Consider the following 22,569-nt stretch of genomic DNA (forward strand, 5'->3'; position numbering starts at 1 on the left):
TGCAGTTCCATACAGAGAGGGTATTATTAACCGGCATGCAATTTCTGCAGGATGTCATGAATCACAGGTTGCGGGACATCCTCCTGAAAGGCTCCATAAATTCTGAGTCACTTTTAAAACAAACACTACACAATGGCAAGCAAGGCCGAACTAAGGTAAATATGAAAACACTGAGATGCAGAAATAGGATCCCTTCCTCCGTCTCTTCCCAGCTGATACCTTCCTCCTTTCTCCAAATCATTGGAAATGCCGAGAGCACTGGCATCCCTTCAGGAAGGATCGCCTCTGCATCTCCACATGCGCATCCTACCAAATCAGAGCCTGAGTAAATCTTTGTTCGGCACTTCAGGAACTAGTTGACTATGAGTAAATGCTGAGTAAGACTCCTTCCTTTCTTGATGGAATCCACTAGGGAATTTACTGTAATCTGCGCTGGCATTTTTTTTCAACCATGCATTTTTTAAGTAGTTTTTTCATAGTTGGACATGTCATGAGAGAGTCATCACGTGACATTTTTCAATGGTGCCAAGGTCTTTTTTCCAAAAGATGTGCCTGTACTGCATAAAGCATACATCTGAGATTTGCACGTCAGTTAGGAGTCCAGTTAAAAATGGAATAGGCTGTGTAGAAAAGTCATCTCTTCAAGGATAGAAATGCAAGATAGCCATACATGGCTGGAAATCCAAAGCTGAGCACTAATAACCTAGCTTTAAGCTGATGTGGCTCCAGTATTAAACTGAATATTGATGAATCTGTGTGAAATATTTGTAAGGAACTCAAAGTTGATGGGAAAAAAATACACTCCCACTTCTTACAAATCAGATCAAAATGAAGGAAAAGTAGATATCTGAAAGAATTTCACATTTTTCTGTGTCTTTCACGTTTACTTTTTACAGTCTTGAACAGACAAACAGAAGTAAAATATAAAGATGCATGCAACAAGATTTTCTCAGCATTCAGACAGGCTAAATAAGCAAATGGTTGGAAACCGGTGTGGTTTTCTGCTCTCTGTGCAGTGCTAGCTCAGATCCAGCAAGGTTTATTAGATTCCATATTGTCCGCACTTGCAGGAGGACTTGTGACAAACTTTTGGGCTTTTTTTTTTAATTCCATCATCAGATGATATCAACTCAAATGCATAATCTGGTTTGGGTTAACACACACCCCTGTGTAGCCAGCTGAAAATTTAGACCAAATAGAATGAGCTGTTCTTAGAGGTTTCGGAGCACTGGCTGCTGCAAGTAATGGAAATCTTGTAACAAAAACACTTTGTGTGTTTCTAGTAAACTGGCAGATGTTACTAACTGACTCTATTTGTTCCACTCCAGTAGTTTTAATAGACATAAGTGTAAGTGTAATACACCTATAGTAAACCACATTAAAAAAAAACAGAAAGCCAACATTAAACATACCAGATCCCAAATAAAAACCTGTACATATTGTGGTTACTTAAGAAAAACAAATTATGTCATTCAGCAGAAAGACTGTTGATTAAGGTTTGATACACATCTTTCTTCTCTAGAATACGTATTCCAGTCATACCAGTTTGTTTAAGAGGTTACTCAAAAAGACTAGTTTAGCTAAAACAGAATGGGATTTAAAATATTCACTGAGTGTCAAAATTCCCCCAAAACATAAGCACCTGGTTCTGGACTAAGCTAGTGCAGGCAAAATTCCTACTGAATTAAGTGGGAGTTTTCTTATTCTAGGCTTTAATTACACTAGCAGGGCACTTTTTGCCTGTAGTTAACGGCCAGTTTGTAGGCTGTTACCACATTTAAAAAGATTAGTCCGGTTGCTTCCCAAATGATCTTCTAGGATGACAACATATTTATATACGTGTGGGATGGTGAGGAAGGGAGAGGAGGAGTTAATGACGGTTATATTCTTCAGATGAAAGTGTTTTTGTCTGCGGAAAAACCCCACCACTACTTATCACAAGCAAATGAATTTTTCCAGCACTGTCATATTGTTATCCTATGCAATTTGATCAGTGTTTTAATCACATACAGTATGTTGTTTGTTTAGCCAGATGTCAGGTCATCTAATTATATAACAGGAGCACTGGTAAAAACATTACCATAATTGATGTGAATATTATGAAAATTAAAACATATATAACAGTTATATTTGTTACTAGGTTTATAGACATTTTTCTGCAAATGCACTAGGTATCTTACAAAATGGAGGTATCTTTAAAAAATTTATTTCAGATCTTATCATGCTAACCATTTTTAAGCTTTCCCTATATTTTGTTCGCACTAATGCTTTTCTGTCTAAAATAAATCGCTAAGTCTTTAGCATGTGTAAGAAAAAGGTGTGAACGTGCATGTCCTGGATTGGCTACCTCCATCTTTCTCAAACTGCGGGCTCCTAAAAATTTTCCTGTGCAGATACAAACCTACTGACAATGAGCATTCTTTTCTTATTTACCTTTCATAAGAAGTGGGCACCAGGGGCCCACAAACAGGTTCAAAACTAGTGCTTCAAAAGTAAGGTAGCAACTCACTTCCCTTAACTGCTCCGGGGACACCGGGCAACAGAAAAAAGTCAGACCTTTACAATCTTGGGGGTTTTGGTGGTTTCAAGTTTGGTTTGTGACTTGTGTAAGTTGTGAACTAGAGAATATTTGTGGGACTGTGGAATAGGTAATTTTAGTTTGCATTTTAAATGCAGATTTTGTTGATATTGATGCAGAGGATAGACATAACTAATCACATTTGTGAGAAGAAAGAAGTCTCCAGTGTTTATGGAGTCTATGGTAGAGGCAGACACGGTCCTAATCTACAGGGCACAGGACAGGAGCGGCACACCTATGGTAACATCAGGAGATGCAGAGGTGCACACCGTAGTAAATACATAGTAAAGACATGTCTCTATGAAGTGCCTTTCTTTAAGTGACGCCTGCATGCAATTTCACACCAGCATCATGCCACTGATCTTAATAGTTATTCTCGACTTACAGTAAAATCAGCTGAGAATCAATGTCATAGTGCTTAAACAATGTGCAAAGGCCAGCACAAGAAAAGATGAACCATTCCTTTGTTTCTGGTGGGAATAGGGTCTCAAAAATACATTCATGGCAAAGAAGACGGGTAATTATTGGTTTTTAGCTCAGGTCTAAGCACATGGACAGCAGAGCTATGCTCAAGTGTATCTATTCTGGTACTGTATTCAGTTATGGGACATACCGTGATGTCTGAGGTTATATTTACTGGTTTTAACTGCATGCTCAATTGCACCATTCTGTGGTGTGCTGGGGGAAAACTGGTCTGTCCTTTGTGAGTACCTGTACAGATGAGACTTTGTCCCATAAACATAGTGAACTACTTTAAGCTTGGCATGCTGAAGTTTTCTCTCTGCAACCTCTATTCCAATCAGTGGTAAGGCATGAATCCAACTTGGAGCACTGATCTGTTCCAGCTGTTGGCATTAATGCTACTTTCATTTTGGAACCAGGAGGTAAATGCAAGACATGAGACATGTTTGAAGGCATTTTGTCAGTGACTTCTTGTTAGCCAGCAACATGCCTGGCTAACAACAACGTGCAGACACAGGGGCAGCTGATACAGATTTTTATAGCTGTGAAATCCCGTAATGCTCATCAGTGATGCTGTGGTAAGGCTGCAAGCAGAGAGCAACTAAACAACCCTGTCTTGCAGACCAGAAGGGATGTCAGAAGAGCCAGATCTACAAGAAGAGGTAGGTCCCATGAAGCTGTTGGAAGAGTTTGCCCCTTCACTTGCCTAGTGAACGTGAGCCCTTAAGGAATCTAAAAAAACAAACCCAGAAGATCTTCTGATCATCTAAATACATCCCATCCAAATCCAAAAATGAAGAAAACCTGAAGCTACATTACAGCTGGAATTGTCCCATGATCCAGGTAGGACACTGTGGTCTACAGGTATTTGCGGTCTTTTGCTGGTTTTTTAATACCTAGCCGAGGGAGTGTGCAAGGACCCAAAGGAGACAGCTGGCTTGCTAAGCTCTCCTTCTGCATGTGGTGGAGGCAAGGGGCTCTGTAATAGGTGATGCTGGGGAAATACAACCTTCTGCGAGGGCACACAGAAGAATGGCTTCCTGGGAGAAACTCCGGCTGCCTCCCTCTGCAACCTCTTCCTTCCAGCACTAAAAGCCAGAATAGAGCTCTGATTCTCATCTGCATCAAAAATAAGAATGTGACCAAATTTGGTTTGTCGTGCTGGATTCGCAAAGTGTTTACAAAAGCATTTCATGGAAGTGAAACTCGGGGAGCAATTGTTTAACTTAGCGGTAAGGGTTTGAGGAATATGAGCTGCGTATGTGTTATCTGGATTCGGGACTGAAATCTACACTGTTACCTTTGCTTTATCCTCTGTGAACTCTCATTTTCAGCAAGTGAAGGTCATGTAAAATGACTCTTTACCAGCCCACATCCACACCCAGCCGAGTTCAGCATTTCCTAATTAGGTTATATTCAATCTTTATAATGTGCTTGTAATAGATGTGGTACTGCAGCGTAATCTCAACTGATATTATTCACTTCCCAGGAATGTACAGCTGAAGCTGCTCTGCAGGCTCTGACTGAAAACAATGGGTGTGCAGCTGACAAATAAAAGTAGCTATTTTACATGCCCTGGTCTATTTGGATGCCATTGTTTAAGCGATGTCTGCTGAACAGGTATTCACATTAGAAAAACAAGCACAATTACAATTTTCTGATGTGGCAGCTATTTTTGAAACTCATTAAGCTCGCTAGTGCTTTTCCCATGCAATGAAAAACTGGACTTGCCTGTTGTAATATTGGCTGGCAGTTATGAATGGTTTCAGCTCACATTTTATAATGAAGAAATGAGCTCATGCTATATAATTGCAGGCTATCCCCAAGAATATTTTTATTCAGCGTTATTGTCAGACTAAATTAAAACTGCCAAAGAGCCTGATTCCTCAAGACGCCAGGTGCTCTCGACTCCCACAGTAGTTAATGGAAGGGAAGAGTACGCAGCACTTTCAGAATTAGTCCCTAAATGCTGATAGTGATGCACAAATTTTCATATTAAGCAAGACAACATTTTGCAGAGCTCTCATTGTTCTTTCACTCATCTTTTTCTTTGTAAAGTGAGCAATTATTACTAAAATTAATATTTATTCTATGCTGTATCCATTGATTACATTTGTATGAGCTACCGCAATATCCTTTCAAGTGACTTTTGGTTTGCTTTTCCCCTTCTAAGCTTAAAACAGACATTAACTTCCTTTTATTAAAAATTAATTAGTGATGTATTTGAAGCTGCTGGTGATCACAGACAGTGGCATTCATCAGGCACTAGAGACTCGTTTGCATCCCCTCCTGCCAAACGCTATGGAATTTTTGTCCTCTTCTCCCTGGGGAGTTCTGCAGAGAAAAGCGCGCTGAGCTTAGGGGACCCAGAGAGAGCAGATGACACAAGAAAGGAAAAGCCCTTTCGGGCAGTGTGTGAAGCACCACCTCCTTTCACCAGCTGAATCACCACTCCACCCCATGCACTTCCCTGAGCAGTACTGGGCAGCCTGGGAAGACTGGGGAGTGGGGGGGAAGGTTGGTGCCCGCACACACGTGTGCTTCCACTTGGCGTTTCATAATGCAGTAGGAAAAGACAGACTAGGAAAGCCAAATCTTGTGCCGTGTTTGAATACCAAAAAAAGTTGAAAGTCAAACACCCGTCATTAATATGTACAAGGTCAGGCAAAAGCCTTGCTCAAACCGTGGGTCAATTAGTCCTTCCTTTCTCCCCTGGGTCCAAAGTGTTATCACCACAGAGGATAATGAGTTAAAGCCAAGTAAGGTCCTCTGGAGCACAGAGGTCATGGAACGAGAGTTGAAAAAATGGGTTCCAAATATTGTAAGTCTTTCAACACTGTTTTCTAGGTATTCTGTTAAATATCCCACTGGGAGGCTTCTTTTCGTCAAACCTAACCACATTTCTTTGGACTTTCTTCTCTGAGTGATTTCAAATATATAAAGAATTTAGATGAAAAACAGATCTGTATTTTTTCATTGCTTAAAAAATGGTAGTAAACGCTCACTTCTCAGAAGAGTGATAGTGGTTTTATTTATAGAAATTCCCAAAGTGACAGTTATAGAAATAATCTGTGGCAAACAAGTTGCAGAAGATTTTTCCCTCAGTCTGATCATGTTTTCTTTCCAACGCTGCATAATAATTTCCGTGAAAAGAAGCTGTATTAGGTAGCCCTGATCATTGTTTCAACTTGGTAAGAGCAAATGGTGAGAAAAAACCTATACGGTTGGGGAAAATAGCAGCCTCCAAACAGGGTTGTTATGAAGAAGATGGTCTCACTGTTCCCCGGGCTTAGTGAGGGAAGAAAGCGGACTAACTTGCAGCAGAGAGAGATGTAAGTTGTGTATCTGTTGGGAAAACAGAAAAAATACAGATAGTGAAAGGATGAGACTATGAAGCTACCTCGGGAGGTTGTGGAATTTCCATCAGTGGAACACGTGTAGGAACAGCCTAGGCATGTGGTTGCCCAACTTGCCCACAGTGGCACAGGGATCTGGGAGGGACTGTGGAAGGTGGCTGAGGAGATGAGTTTGTATGCGCTATGTAGCAGCCTGTTTCAGGGAACTCTAAAGGGGCTGTGTCTCCCCTGGAAAAGAGCATGGCAGGGTCCAGAGATTTTGGAAGGTTTTAAAAGTTAAGTGCTTGATCCTGCATCAGGGCACAACGTGGAGGAGATGACCCCAAAGTCCCTTCTGACCCCACAGTTCTATCACTTTATAAAGTAACTTATCAGAAATGTTGCGTGTTTGGATATGTGTGCATTGGTAATCCACAGGAATTATTAAAAAAGAGACAAATGTTTAGACTATTCCTATATAATATTGCTAAACACTATTTAGCAATAGTATTTCAGAATGCAATCTTCAGGAACACTGGAAAACAGTATTAGGCAGTTTTTGAAAAAGGTTTTAGTAACATTTTCTTGTTTATGGTGGTAGTATGAAGAGTGTTTACATTAAATAGTTTAACTTCTTAGCTTCCAGAGCTTGAGTTAATCATGTGTACTTTAAGGATCACAAAACCTTTGTCAAAGTACAGCTTTTAAACATACAATTTCAAAGCATAACAGAGTGCTTAACAATCCTCACTAAACTCACGATCTAGCTCCAGCTGAAAGAAATGCAAAAGCACTATGGACTTGAGTTGGGCATATATAAATAAAACCAGTATCATGATGAATAGAAGTCGTCCTGATTCAGCAAAGCATTTAAATAGATACTTACATTCTCTAGATATCACAGAGATGTAAGTATTCAAGTATTTAAGTATTCAAGCATGCCTGACATTTAGGAATCTTAAGACCATGCTTTAAACTTCAGTTTTAGTTTCTAATGAGAGAGGTTTGAAATGGCAGGAGAGACAGCATAGATCTGTGGTGGAAAGAGACCAAACAGCAGAGGATCCCATCACTCCTTCCTGATGATGAATTCAAAATCTGCATGTTATTATTAATGCTGATACTTTAACTACTAAAAAGTTGAAGACATTCAAAACTGAGGTTCTCCTAGGAACCTTGGTTCTGCCTCTGGCCCCTACACTTGTGTCTTCCAGGGTTTCCCATAACACGCTAAGCTGGGGAAGGGATCGGCATTTTTTCTGCAGAGAAACTGAAACTTTTCTCTAAACCATTACTGCCTCAAAACACTAACTGTATTTATGTATACACATAACACTTTCCTATTAATATGTCCTTTGCTTCTTCATAAGAGAACAAACCAGTATCATTATGGCCTATGACGGTACACTTGCGCACAGTGCAGGGTAAAGAATGTGCTCCTTGTACTGGGGAATGCAGCCTGCCTTTGACGACCTTGGGGTGACTAACATGGGATTGGAAAAGCTAAGAGCAATGATACAAGAACAGCAGAAATGGCGTGGCTGTGGCTTCGGGACGAATAGGCCTTTAGGGCTAAAGAAAAGCAGGTCGTCTCCTCAGCACAGTGAAAACAAGCATGAATCTCAGAAGGGATAAGGACAAGGGAAAACTGAAGAGGAAAAGCTGGAGCAGGTGCCGCAGGTCAGAGGCGCAGGAGGTCACGATATGAAAGAGCACAAGAGAGAAACTTGAGTTAAACCAACTGTGTGCAGTACAGTGGCACACAGAGGTTTGAAACCCAGCTCTGAAAAAGAAGAACTAGGGAAAGTATTCAGAAGAGGCAGGGATGTGTGACACGACTGGGACAAGCTTTTGAGTGTGCCGCTGTAAAATGTTGCCAGCTTGTTATTATAGCAAATGAATCCGTGTGTCTGTCTGTTTTGTCCTCAGAAATGGTTGTGTGGCTTTTCTTCAGCTTCAGCACACGAAGCCACACACATGCATGCCCACACACATGTCCTTTCTGAACTAAAAAGAAGTATGAGCAATGTCATCCCTCGAGTGTCACTTTTAAAAAGTTTTAAACCACTTAAATTAGGTTCCTAAATGAGAAAGTAGTCTCAAGAGTAGAGTTGGTAGATTAAAGGTAGCGTGGAGTGCATTCACGCAGGATAAATAATTGAATAATTGCAAAGTTGGAAATGTATCCAAAGAAGCCAGGATTTATTACAGAATACTTTTTTCTTTTGCTTACACAAACTTTATAATAGCTGTTTTCTCTGACTGTCCTTTTGCATAAACTGGGAGCAGCCTCTGGGCTGCTCTGAAATTTACTTTGGCATCTGCAATAGCAATTAAGAATTACTGGAACTGTGCAGTCTCTGGCCATGCCTTCAGTACCATCAGAGGCCACTGCACAGAGCCATCCTGTTCCCTTGGGCAGTGGCGGGGCTGTTCCCTCCAACCACCTGCTCGGTCGGTGTCTGCTCCCAGCGGGGGGGCTGCACGCCAGGCAGGGGAAGGACTGTTTGCACGAAGCCCTTGCTCCAATGGAGCAAGCGACTTCACCCTCAGCTATTAAACTGACATATGGAGGGCTTGGTTTTTTTTAAAAAATGTCATGTTATGCAAATCAAGTGGCTAAAAGGATTTTCATAGAATTGAAAATACTTCAGCAATGAGAAATTTCATGTGAAAGGGCAGCATTTTCTGCATTTTATTTCAGACAGCAGGATCGGGGTACAAACTGCTGCGTGTGACCTGACGTTTCCTGCCCAGGGACATCACCCTGTATGCGTAAGGGCACAGCAGTCTGCAGGCATGCTGAATATTACAGTCTCGACACCTTGAAATGAAAACGTTCTCTGAATTTGGGCACTGTATTTACAGAAAAGAAAATACAATTGCCCTGTGCTCCAGTGCTAACAATGCAAAGAGAGCAAAGGGGAAAATTCTCTCACCCAGATGTGTGTATGTAAACATATTTTAAACTAAGTATACATTTATATACAATGCATCCACTGTTTACACTTATTTAAAAATGCCATACGTAATGAAAATTATGCAAATATTTATAAAAATACCTTAGCCTGGGTAAGGTATGTACCACACTTAATATTTCAATAAATGCACATGCAGTGCTTGTACTGCAGTGCCAAACGTAACATTTTGAAAAATGACCCTTCGGTAAAACTGTCGGACGCGGAGCGTTGCGTTCAGGTACCTGCCAACAGAAACCTCTGGGAGGATGTCACCGGGAGAAGTGAAACAATACCGGGGTCTCTATCCGGATTAACCAAGGAACTCGTAAAAAATTTAACATCAGCTCAGTATTTATGGGCTTCCTAGTCCTGAGCCCTTTCACGTTCTGGGCAAGGCAGTTTCACTTGTGTAAAACAGATGGGCAGGTGCCCTTAAATCTGTCATTAAAGGGCTCTTGGCCCCGGCGGGTCCCGCAGAGGCGATGCCGGATGCTCCGCGCCCCGCGCAGCACCTCCGCGCCGCTGCCCAGCTCCGGCCCCGCCGCTGGGCGGGGGGAGACGCCCCTGCGCCTCGCCAGCTCTCGCAGTATTTGCCGTTTACCTGCAAATCGCAGACCGTGGAGCCGCGAAAGCCTGCGCGCTCCTTAAAAACGCGTCAATAATGGAGGAAAGGCAGAATGAATGAGTGCGGCGGGCGCTGCTGCGGAGAGCGGGCTGAAAGCCTCGCCCTTGACGGACCGGGGCGTCGAGGAGGTGAAGGGGAAGAGGGCTTGGGTGAAAAATCATCAGCTTTTAAGCACGCCTGCGAGCTGGCCGTGCTCGGGGGAGGGGGGCTGCCCACCCGAGGGCTTCAGCGGGGCACTGCCGGGGTGGGGGGTGGCCTCCCGGCGCTCCCCGCCAACACCCCCACCCCCTCAATGAACTAAAAAAAAAAAGGGGGGGGGGAACCCCCCTTTATTGTTATTGCGGTTGTTACTCGCCTCCCCTGCCCGCCTCCCAGGCGGCGCTCCGCGGTGCCAGGATTTCCCTGCAGCCCGCCCTCCCCGCCCGCAGCGCCGCCTCCCCGCGGCTCCCGCTCGCCGCCCGCGGCTCTGCGCCGCGCCCCCGGGACACGGGGCGCCGCCGCCGCCCGCCCGCGCACTGACAGGCGCTCACAGGTGCCTCGCTCGCCCCGAGTCGCGGAGGGGCGGCCCCGCTGCCCTCCCGGCTCCGCACCGGCGGGAGGGAGGTTGCTAGGGAGGGAGGGAGGAGCGGCGGGGGAGCAGCCGGCCGCGCCGTAAGTCGGGGAGCGGAGGCGGCGTGTACGCGGAGCGGGGCGGTCTGCCGCCGCCGGGCTGCGCGGCCGGGGCCAGGGGGGCGGTGAGGGGCCCGGCACGGCCCCTCTTCCTTGCGGAGCGGCGGCGGTGCCGCACCGCGCCCGCTCGGGGGGCAGGGAGGGAGCCTGGGAGGGAAGGGAGGCATTTCGGGGTGGCCTGGGAGAGTATTCATTAATCCTCGTGTTTGGCTGCCTGGGGGATTTATGCCGGAGCAGTCGCGTTGCTAAGACCGTCTCGGGGTGTTTCTACATCACTGAAATTCCGAACTGAAATTCGCCCCTATAATCGGTTTAAATTTTCTTCCCTGCGTATTTTGACATACCTGATCTTACGGCCTGTCTTGGAGGCAGGAGGCATACCGACATCGCCCCGAAACAGCGCGGGCGTTTTTTGTGCTGGACGTCCCCTTTTGCTGCGCCTTCCTGCGTGGGTTTAAAAATAACCGTGCGCTGGAAGGCGCCGCCGCCGGCTGCGGGGCTGGGGCTGGGGCTGCACCCAGGGCGAGTACGGGGCTGGGGAGAAGGGCAGCGGGCCGGTGTGATGCTGGTTGTCGAACAGAGTTCAAGCCGGGAAGTGGAGTAAGAATTAGTATCGGGTTGCTGCTGAAGAAGTGCGGGCGGTAGATTAGTAAGAGGGACCCGGTTTATTTTCAGTTGAAATTAAAAAGAGACCAAAATAGAGGAAGTAATTAATTTAGGACTTGCGTCACTGTAGATTGTTGTTATGTTTTAAAAATAGGAAGAGGGCTTATTATGAAATGTTTAATGTAACAAATGTGGTCCTGATCTCGTACTTGCCTTTGAAAAATGTTTGGGGGAGGGAGGCAAGGAGCACTCCCGGGAGTGAAATTACTCGTGTAGACCATTATTTTCAGTTACCTATAAGTTATAAATATGTAACATTGCTCTGCAAAGTACAGGGCAAAAATCAGAGGCTTTAAGGTATGAAAATCTAAAGCTGAACAATTCTTAAGATGCACAGTACCAGAAATCTTACAATCTGTGTGCTGCAGTTCAGATGTTTAGAGGAATGACAGAGATACCAAAAAAGGCATCATGATACTCAGCGCAATTCCAGGAGCAGAATTTTCTCCTTCCCTACAGAAAAGGAAAGCGTGTTTGTGGAAGCAAGGAGTGACAGATGTGGCATCTTAGCAGCTGGCTAAACATAAAATCATATATCAGCAGGTGATTACAGTCTCAAGGATTTATTTTTAAAGTAGCTCGTACTGAAAGGGTCCAGCCTTTTTTAGTGTTAGCGTTAAGATTTACTTCAGCTCTATGGCATGTTAAAAATAGTCTTTGAGCAGAAGCATTCAGAAAAGTAAGAGGAAACTCCTATGTTCAGGGCACTCCTTGTTTTGAACATTTGTTTTTTATTACAGCACACAGAGGAGAGGAACTGAGCAGGTTCTTCAGTCGGTAGGATAGTACTGAAGAGAGTTTTGAGGATAGTACTGAAGGGATTTTTCCTGGCCTCAGCATAAGCCAACGGTATCTGGGAAGGAAACAATGGGGCCTATCTCCTCCTTAGATTAAAGATAATCACAGTTACTATTCTCTCAGAAGCACCTTGTGCATCCTCAGAAGTGAAAATCAGGCTGCAGAAACTACCTCTGTGATTCTGCCTCTCTTCTGTGATCGGTAAAGCCAGCCAGAATCACCAGGAGGTGGCCTGGGTGAATTTTGGAAAGGAAAGAGATGGGTATCACCTAAGAGGCAGCCCAGAGCCACTCTTTCCCTGAGGCAGCGTGGCTCTGCACCATCCCTATTTGACTGCTGTGGCTATATGTCACATTGACTTCAAAGAGGCGTCTAAAACTGTTCCAAACCACTTATATCAGCTTTACTGTAACCAAAGAAAGCCATGGTTCGTGGCAAAACATGTTTTGCTCTCAGCTTGTCATAATTAGGTATGCTGCTTTAGTTTATAGTCTTCTAAGCTAGATGACTTCTTATAGAAGAAATTCTGGGCCTCTGCCCAAGTCTTGAGAAATAATTTGGGGTAGGAGAGAGAACTGGCATTTAAAAAGAAATTTCCCTCTGCCATGCAGAATTTGCCATCATGTTCTCCTTCGCTTCTTGCCAGTGAGGCTGTGTCCCAGGGGCTCAGCGATGCTCTCTGACCAGTTGTTCCTTCCCCTCCTTGACAGAATTGCTGTGGATGAGGTCACGTGGTGTCCGTTTTGGCCTTTCATAATGATATAAAACACCAAACACTGCAGGCTTTCACCCTCCTGCATGCAAATGTTACTTTTTGGAAAAAAAAAAACAAAAAAACCAACAAAACCACCAAACCCCAACAAAACCCAAAAAACCAAACCCAAAACAAACAAAAAGCATCGCTTCTTTACTCCACACACACCCCCTTATCATGATCAAGGCAGAGTAAATATATTTTCTCAAGATCTGAACCGTCTTGGGGAGAACTGGCTGCCTCTCCCTCCCCCAGTGGTAAAACTGAACTAATTGGGTGTGCTGTGCCTAATAGGTACAGCCATGCTCCAAAGACATGGTATCCCCACGGGTATGGCGCTTACAGGGGTGGCAGTCAGCTGAAGGTATATCCTATGGTTGGTTGGTTGGCTTGTTTGTTTTCTGTTGTGATGATAGCAAGGTGAATTTCCCAAATAAACTCAAGTCTGAACTTGAATGCGGATGTGGGGAGAATTGTATTCAGGTGTTAGACGGAGGACTGTTTTTAAATGATTTCCTCTCACTACAAAGCAGACCAGTTACTAGCCAGTGAAAGCAGCTAGCTGGTGCTGATGGATGTGTCTGGGTAGAGCAGTGAGAGCGGATTTGAAGCACCATGCAGGGGAGGGTTTTGTGTGAAGCAGGATGGCAGAATGAGATGCAACTACTGAGTACAAGCTCAGGTAAAGTTCATGCTGAGGAAGAGATCTATTTCTAGTGCTATGTTAAATAAGAAAGATTTCTGGATGACATTCATGAAGATAAACATTGCTTACAATATTTTACAATGTTCTGTATTTACATTCATAATGTTATTGAGCAAAGATATTGATCCAGCATGGTGACTGCTGGGGAGATGGGTGTAACAGGAGCAGCTGGAACCAGCTGACAAGAAGACTAGCTTCCTCGTAGCTTAAGGGTTAAAGCAAGATGTAGTAAAGCTTCAGAAAACACGCTGCCAAGATAAAATGAGATGATTACAAATGGACAGAGTTACCAGGGTGATGAGATATATTTATACCTTTACTTGGGTTTCATTGACATTTATGGAATAAATAGTCAGGTGTAGAAACAAATGTTTGTCTTACGGTTCTGCCATTAGTTAAGTCCACAAGAGCACAGTTAGTTAATATTTTTTGTAAGCAACTGTGAGATTTTTCTTTTGACAGGCTAGTGAACTGTTGAATGTGTTTTACTCCTTTTTGTTTGTGTTGTGGTTTATTTTTTAAAGAGGGGAGATAAGCCATTTACAGGCTGAGCCTGCTACTCAAATGAGTAGCACATTTTAATACCTAAAGCTCTGAAAATGTGAAAGCAATAGCTGAATACTCAAACTAAATCGTATTTTCATGACCATAGTAGCTTTTTATGTAAGACCATTTTACTGAAATGTATGTTTAGCAAAGGTAATTTGAAATACTGTTATACTTATCTTTGAAATTATGCAAGTTGCACAATACTCTTAAAACTTGATGACTAGAATCTCATGAATGCCAGGGAGCCACATTAAGGGTTTCAACCCCCACTATGTGTGGGACAGCAACATACAACTTAACTATGTAAATGTTGCGTTAATGTTGTTTACTTGCACTGAATAATAGAAGAAAGTTCACCAAGTCTGATACACTGCTTTGATTTCTATCATAAAGGTCAACAGGGAACAAGTTAGATAAGAAATTAAATGGACTAATATAGTGAGTTATTGTGCTGGGGCTCATTCTGAATGAGCTATGTGAACTTTTCTGTGGTTACGTGTAAACAGCAGCTGACCTTGTGTAGAGATACGAGTGCTGATGATGAGCTGTGGTCACTGAAACCAGGTATGACTTGCTTAGTCAAGTCTGCAAACTTGTTTAGATGCATTTAGATAGCAATTAATTTTTTTTAAGTCATCTGTAGAGAGCTTTCTAAAAATAAATACTTCTTCATGTCTTTGCTGGGAAGATCTAAAATGTAGGGTTTGGTGTATTTTTTTTATTCTGTCCCTTTGAAATGTCAGATGTTTCAAGTCTAGTTCTCACTGTTTTGCTGTAGAAATTTTGTGCGTATCTGAATATTTGTGTTGTGCCTTAAACAAAGGAAACAGGTGTTGAGTCTTCATTCCAAATGGTTTTTTTCATATTAGAATATTAGACACTACCATAAAAATAGTAAATAAAAGCAAACTGTTAGTCTGAAAATCTTTTTTTTTTTTTTTTTTTAAGTGAACTCTTTAAAAAGTCTGTACAGTATAACAGTAAAGTCAAGCAAACCCAAAAACCTAAAGCCTGTTATGCTGGCAAAAGCAAGTACCCCTAAGTTAGAAAATGGTGATACATAGTGCATTATGGTCACGTTATTTCTCATAGCCCTCTTGCCTCAAACAGTGTGTGAGGTGAATGAGGTGAGAAGTAACAAAAAGAGAGGATCTGTTGGAAATTCTGGGCTAAAGCTGAAGGTCCTGCTCTGTCATAGTCGTAGTCCTTTTGGGTGGTGCTGGGCAACATTGTAATGCAGATGGTGAAGGAACCAAATAATGGTTGCACAAGTAATATAATCCTGGGATTTCCTAACTTTGCATTCTTTGACTTTGCAACCTTAGTGTTCCACGTATGATATTTCTAATTATGGGGTTCAGAATTCTCAGCGATACTCTGCAAGGAAGATCAAAGGTGCTTTGCTGCCACCACAGTCAGCATCTATGAAGCATTTCTCCAAAGAGGTTGTGAAACTAGCTTTCTAGCTGGCAGAGCTCTCTGTCATGATCTTCACAAGGAGAAACCCTGATACCTGTAAGAGTATGAGTAATAATGTTTCAAATCTTCAGCAGGAAGCAAAGAAGAGACAGGGAGGAGATGACAGGCAAGATTTGAGGCTCAGTCTTCAGTGAAGAAGAGGCTGATGGATCTTGTTGCTTTGATAAACACTTTCTCTGTTTCTCCTATTCTAGTAAAGCTCCTTATTGACTTTTAAGAAGGTGGTTTTCTCAAGCCATATGTCTGGGTCAGCTCCTGTGTAGTAGACAGTTTTTTGTTTGGTTAGTTTTTCTAGTGCTTGAGTGGTGTACTAGTACCAAGTGATGTACAGGAACGTAATGCCAGTGTCGCTGGGGATTTTTTCCCACATTTACATTCTTGCCTTTTTGTTTATTTTTTCCCTTATTTCATTATATTGCCAAGAAGTGTGTGACAGCACTAATGGATTCTTCTCATTAAGAAAGCTTTTAAATTTTACAAAAATCAATACTGAAGTAATTTAGAACCTTAAAAAATCCTTGTGATACCAGAACAATTTTTGAATGTTCCTCTTTGTTCTAATACTTACTAAATCTAATCCTTTAAATTGTATCCCTCAAGATATCGTGATTGGAAACGAGTTCCATTCTTTCTTCCTTCTATGTGTTGATCAGAAACAAGTTCCATTCTTTCTTCCTTCTATGTGTATCTCCAGTTCTAGTTAAGTAAAGCCTAAATTGTGTGTGTTTACATATTTTTTTTTTTCATGAAGATCTAAGTATTTTCTAGAAACCTCTAACTTTACCTTTTTGCCTCAGTTAATGTGATTCGGTGTATACTTTGATTTAGTTTGACTTTAATTCTGTTTATTCATGAGATTGGGTAAATTAGATCTGAAACTCAGGCAAATATTAGTCCAAGATATGGCAGAGCTTAAGGTGAATGTTTTGGTTTGCTTTTTCTCTCCCCTTTTCTGTGCTCGAGATGCACACCATAAATATCCTGTCTTCAATGTGACGGACCACCATTAAGGAACAGTATCTTGTTCAGGCACTCTTGCCACTGCTTTTAATGATGAATTCTGTTGGGGAATGGTCATCAGTATTACTTTTTGGTCTTTATTTTTGGATTATTTGATAAACTGTCTTTTGGGAACTAAAGCATAGTTTCAGTTTGGTTAAAATTTATCTCCAGAGAATGGTTAGGCCAATCTTCTCAATGTTCAGATTTCAAATGATAGCTTAATCAATTTTAATTTTACAAGCTCCCTGTTGTTTGAAGCATTAATGTGACTCATTGGTTCTTTGAGAGTACATGTTTCTGTAACCACAAAGAATAAAAACAAAAGCAACTCTGACACTAAAAGCTGCATGTGCCACAGTGAGGGTGAAGGAAAAAGAAAATGCAGGTTCTGCCTTTTGTAGTTTGATGTAAAGGCCAGCCATACCATTTCTCCCCAGCGCTGTGGTCCTTGTAAAGGCACTTTTCTTTAGCTTTTGCATGACTTGTCTGTAGTCATCTGGAGGACGGTATGTGGCTGTGTAGTCTTTGGTGTTTCCCTTCTTTTAAGGATGTGTGGCTCCTACAAATAATGTTAGGGGTTAGCCCAATTTAAGGAAGACTTGAACAGTAGGAGAGCTATGTGGTGAGTGAAAGCGGGACAAGGAAAGAATAGTGCCATTGATTGTCCTGCATGTCAGATGCAGCTCACATGTTCCTGCTCCAGATTCAAAAGATTACTGCTCTTCATCAAGTTTAAGCTGGTTCTTGGCTTGCTCGTAGCTCTCTAGCAGATGACCTTGCAAGAATAACCACAGTTCATAAGAGGGTAAGATGCAGTGTGTATATATGGCATACAGAATTGTATTTTACTTCAGTCCAAACCCTTGGAGTGGAAAGGTGAAACAGGAGGGAGGCGATGCTCACAACAGTTACAATTCTGTTGCAAAGCTAACAGTATTCCCTGCCCCAAAAGATGCGACAACTGAAGAACTGTCTTTCGTGAGATTTTTTTGTTGTCATTTTATGTCTGCATAATTCTTAATAAACTAGATACCTGGCTTGTGATTAGGGCTTCCGATGCTACAATAATACAAATTGATAGTAATACATTGCTCAGTTTGGTCATCTTGCCTAGGAGTAAATGGTAGAATCTAGTCAGTTTGAAGAAAACCTTAAATGAAAAGGTTGGATTGTTAATGTTATTATGTGTGCATAACATTAACACAATAACTTGTTTCTTATTAATGATACGCAAAGTAATTAGTGGTACAGAGAAGTCATACAGACTGAATAGAAAATCTATTGTTAGGAACAAGATAGTGGACTGAGCGGACCAGTAGTTTGTATGGCAGCTGCTCTGTTCCTGTATGTCCCTTCCCCACTTGCACGGTATGATTTTAGTGGGGAAGGAGGCTATATTTCTTCTGGTTTTGTCTATATGCACCCTCAGGCATGATGAATACCCATCTCAGTCTCCAGAGCCTTTTAGATAAGATCCACTAAGGTCAACAGCAAAGACAACAAAGTCATCCATTTTATGGCAGAGTGGGCTGTACAGCTCTCTTAAAAATACACATTTCTAGTCCCAAAGAAGAAAAGTTACAATAGCAAGAGCCCAAGTAGGTTAGGAATCTGTAGGAGTTCCTAAAGGAATTTGTGAGGACAAAAATAAAACCCACATCTCCAAACAAAAGCGATGAACAATCAAGTAGTTTATGTTGCAGAGAGCTTTCAGATTTTTGTCTCAGAATTAATTTCACTTTTAGGTTGCAGTAGTTGCTTTACCTTGAGACTACAATGGTCCCTTTACTTTGGCAGAGGAATATGCATTGTAAATAAGGTATTTTGTGGCATGATATAACAGTTGGATTGCTGGGATATGCTCTGACAACCTTATAGGAGGAAGAGATAGGAGTAGCATCTAATGAAGCAACAACAGAGAAGTTGGAAGCTTTTTGACACTGCCTTTGGTAAGAAGGGTATATCCATTGAAATGTAAATCTTTAAGTGTATTCAAGTAATCTCTGAAAGTACAAAGATATAATCTGCAAAAAACTGAAGAATCTGTAAGGAAAGAAGCAGGCTTCAAACATCCAAATGAGCAATCTAAACATGAAATTAACTCCTGTTGCTAAATTCCAGCTAATTTTCCTGCATCAAGCCTGCTTACATGTCTTTCTCCCTTGTATCTATGCATAAGGGTCAATCCCTTCCCCACTTCCACTGTCCTCTATCTCCTGGTTCCACATTCCTAGTTCTTAGGCAGAGGTTCTGTCCTTCCTCTGAGTTTGGGTTGATGGTTATTCCTTCCTGCTGAGTTGTTTGTGGGGATAGAGCAATGTAAGCAGGAGGGGTGGTATTTTTAATAGAGAGGGGATTTTGGAAGACTTTAGCTGGCAGACACTAAGCTACTGAATCTTGCAAGAATTATACAATTAAAACACCTTAAAATTGACTGTCCTGGTAATTCACAGCAACAGGAAAAGACACATTCCCAGATACAAATCTGAATGTCAGCACTAGCTTTAAAAGTACAGAAGTGCCAGAACTTTTTAGCAAGGCTGTGGATTTTGATGGGTGGTATATGCATAGGAGTAAAGGGCATTACGGTAGAGCAGGGGAGTAGAAATACATAATTTTGTTTTGTCTCATTAGAGAAACAGTTTAACAACAGTTAAAATTCTCCCACCTCTTTCTAATGCTCCCAATAAACAAATGTATACAGACTGCTGCAGATGAAGGATAGAAAAAGTTGGCTTGAATGGCAAAGTCTGATATTTATGAAGAACTCTGAGCTTTAAAATGCAAGCTTCCAAGACATCTGAAGGGTAGGTGGACATGTTAAAAAGGCATCATCTAAGAAATTGTGTGTATTCTCTCTGTAATAAAACAGTGTGGTATCTGCGGAAGTAGGAGCAGCTGTTTGTGTGTGTGTGTGTGTGTACGTTAAAGATCCTTGTCTGAAATGGTACCAGGTGATTCTTCAGGTGCTCTGATTCAGTGTGTTCTTTCAGTACCATCTGGTGAGGTAGCTGTCAGTAGTTACTGGGCTTTCTGAATTTCAGAGTTTGTAGTTCTTGAGTTAATATCCTGAAAGTACAAATGTGATCCCAAAGTCAAGTTTTACAGTAGTAACAATATATAGGAGATGTGGCTTGAAAAGAAATGATAGTTGTAGTTCTTGAATCTGACAATATTCTATCTCAATTTCTCTTGAGTAAAAGTGAATGAAGCCACATCTCATTTTTTCATTGTGCTTTTCTTCAAAACTGAGTATCTGAAGTTGGACACTGGATTCTGCTCAGTCATGGATTTGAGATACCCTTGTTAGAAAGTTGTACTTTAAAATGTTTAGTTTTCCTTGTTCACTTTGAATAGGCTAAGTTGCTGTGAAATACGTGCCCTTCTGCTTGCACAGCATCAGAGGAGAAAGAGCTTTTAAACCTTGCAGATCTCAAACTGTTCATGGCAGTTTGACAGGAAAGAATTTATTCAGTTCTCCATGCAGGATTTGAAGTAGTGTCAAACATAAATATATTTTTTTTTTTTTCTATTTTGTGCTGAAAGACAAGAACTTTCCAAACACAACAGTTTGGATGAGAGCTCTATTTTGATAACTCGCAGGAGATTTGCCCTTTCAACCTTCATAATCATCTTGATGGCCAAGAAAACATAATCTGTGGACAAAAAGGCTCTAAAAATTTAGTATGGCTTTCCCTAGATAAAAATGCTTTCCAAAGTATTTAATTCTTAAGAGAAATGTCATGTATTTAGGGAAAAATACTGTTCATATCTTGAATGATAAAAGCCAGAACAGACCATTGGGAACCTGTCTATGACAAGCTGTAGGCCTTTCCTGAATTGTTACCCAGTTCTGTGTCAGTGTGACTCCTGGCTCTGCCTGAATTCTTTGAATTAGACAACGGGCATTTTTTTAGAATTTTTTTTTTTTAAATAAAAATGCAAATAATAGAGAATCCACCACAAGCCTTGGTAAATTGTTCTTGCTGTTACAAAAAGGTACATTTCCATTCTTACCTTGCTTTGTCTAGCTTCAGTCTAGCAAACATAAGTGATAGTATCAGTCTTGTGGCTCTTCTGAAACCCTCTTTTGTGTAGTGGCATCCTCCCAGAATTGTGGCTGCTGGGACTGGACATGGTGATGGCCAAATACAGAATTACTGGACCTTCCCTTTCCCTTGTCAGTGCCCTCTTAATGCAGCAGGGAATTGCAGTAGCCCCTTGTGACTACAGCAGAAGAGGATGAGGTTCAGCTGATTATCTCTTCTGACCTGCAAAACTCTTATTACTGTTTCTGAGCACAGTCTTCCCTCCTGAAAGTGTGGCCTATGTGATTTAGTCTTAAATTTTAATCTTGAATGCATGACTTTGGCTATTGTTAAAACTCCAGTGGCTTGCTGATGTTCGGATATCAGCTAATCAAGATCACTCTTCCTCTCATTTCCATTATCTATCTGTTAATTTTCCTCTCTTCCCCCTGATCCCCAGTCTTCCGGTGCAGGTCATTTTAGGGTAATTCTCCAACTGAAATGGATTAATTGAAGGTGAAGAGTTTAAGAGCATCCACTGGCAATGCAGGTTGAAAGTCCTCCTGCTGAGCAGAAAGCCCACACGAGTCCTAATGCCCACAGAGGAAAAAAATGCCACAACTTCTGTTTGTAACATCTTGTAACATCAGTCTGACTTGGGAGTGACACTACCTTTTACGGTGTACAAATGGGGAGAAACTCCTGTGAAATCAGGCATATTAAGATGGTGTATAAGAAGTCATAATTGATCTACTCTCAGATCCCATGATAGGAAAAAAGAATATTCTTTTGGTTTTGGGTGGATGTATTGGGCAGAAGAGGAGCTGTGTATATTGGGTGTTGTACAGACCTATCCTTCCATTGCAGATGTATTGGTTTTGTTATCTTGTCATCTATTTAGTAAAGCAAGAGTCCTGATTCTCATCTGATTTGCAGTAGTTATAGCCTCCAATAATTACTCTGATTTAATTACTGCTAACAGAGAGAGAGAGAATATGCAGACTAAGTGACTCAAAAAATTAATCTTGGTGGGTTTTTAAGCTATTGGAAAAGTGTCATTAGTAGCTGTCAACTGGTACAATGTTTCAACATGTTAATTTTGTTTCATTCTTGCTTCTTGCATTTAATATTGGAATGTTCTAGGAAAAAGAACTGAAATAGGAGTTCATTGTACTTCCTGGGGTGAGGGGTTGTTGCTTTCCAAATGCAGCATGTGTACCAAGATGTTCATTATAATGGTAAACTCTTTGTTGCACTCTGCTGAGGGCATGAATGCTAAGTTTGACCAAGGAGCAAATAGCTATTTCCAGGTGCCTAGTAAATGACAGCCTTTCAATGGAAAGTCCAAGAAGAATATTTCAGTGTTTGGAAAAACACACAAGAAAATTTTCTGTATCTTCTCCTGTATAAGAAAGGTGACTAGCAAGAGCTATGAAGGGAGTTTCATTATTTAGTAGGCTTAATCAAGTTCTTAAAGCAGCACTCAGTTCGTCTTGTTGGATAATAAATCACTGGGAATGTAACAGCCAAAATGCAAGGCAGATTAAGAGTCTCCTTGGATTTTTCAGGTCTTCACAATGTTTTTGTTTTTAAAAGTGAGATTTCACTTTAATATGTAATGGTCTTTCAGCCTGTGTTGGCACCCTGGGTGAAACTGCCTGCCTTGTTTCAGATGGTCTGAAACACTCACTTTGGGAGGTGTGAACTTCCTTAATCAGCAGCCACTAACCTGGGATCCTGGTGACTATTAAAAGTTAACTGTTCTACTGCAAGCTGCTAATGTGTTGTATTTGGAGAGTTTTGGTTTATTGATTAGGCGCAGATTTTTTTCTTTTCATTGTTCTTTGGGGCTTTCTTCTCTTCCCATGCTAAATTGTCTCTGCCTTTCCACATTTGTTCTCTAAAGTAAATGGATTATGGTCTTTTCAGGAATGGCAAGAGTTTAACAGCAGTGTCTG

At 41.6% G+C, this 22,569-nt stretch overlaps 1 protein-coding gene across 5 annotated transcripts in view; it reads left to right on the forward strand.

The window, feature by feature from the left end:
• The first annotated feature begins 3,456 nt into the window (after nt 1-3,456).
• Nucleotides 3,457-22,569, forward strand: part of CDC42EP3 (CDC42 effector protein 3) — a 35,135-nt gene continuing 16,022 nt past the window's right edge. Inside the window, exons 1-2 of one of the 5 annotated variants that reach the window (XR_012994981.1) lie at nt 3,457-3,883; nt 4,530-4,607. The gene's annotated coding sequence lies outside the window, so the exon portion shown is untranslated. Of the gene's footprint in view, nt 3,884-4,529; nt 4,608-9,968; nt 10,089-10,473; nt 10,493-10,547; nt 10,612-22,569 lie in introns of those variants that run through there. The other 4 variants (XM_076334278.1, XM_076334280.1, XM_076334279.1 and 1 more) reach the window with 4 other exon arrangements.

This window comes from Aptenodytes patagonicus, chromosome 3 (genome assembly GCF_965638725.1).
Source record: "Aptenodytes patagonicus chromosome 3, bAptPat1.pri.cur, whole genome shotgun sequence".
Classification (NCBI taxonomy): Eukaryota; Metazoa; Chordata; class Aves; order Sphenisciformes; family Spheniscidae; genus Aptenodytes; species Aptenodytes patagonicus.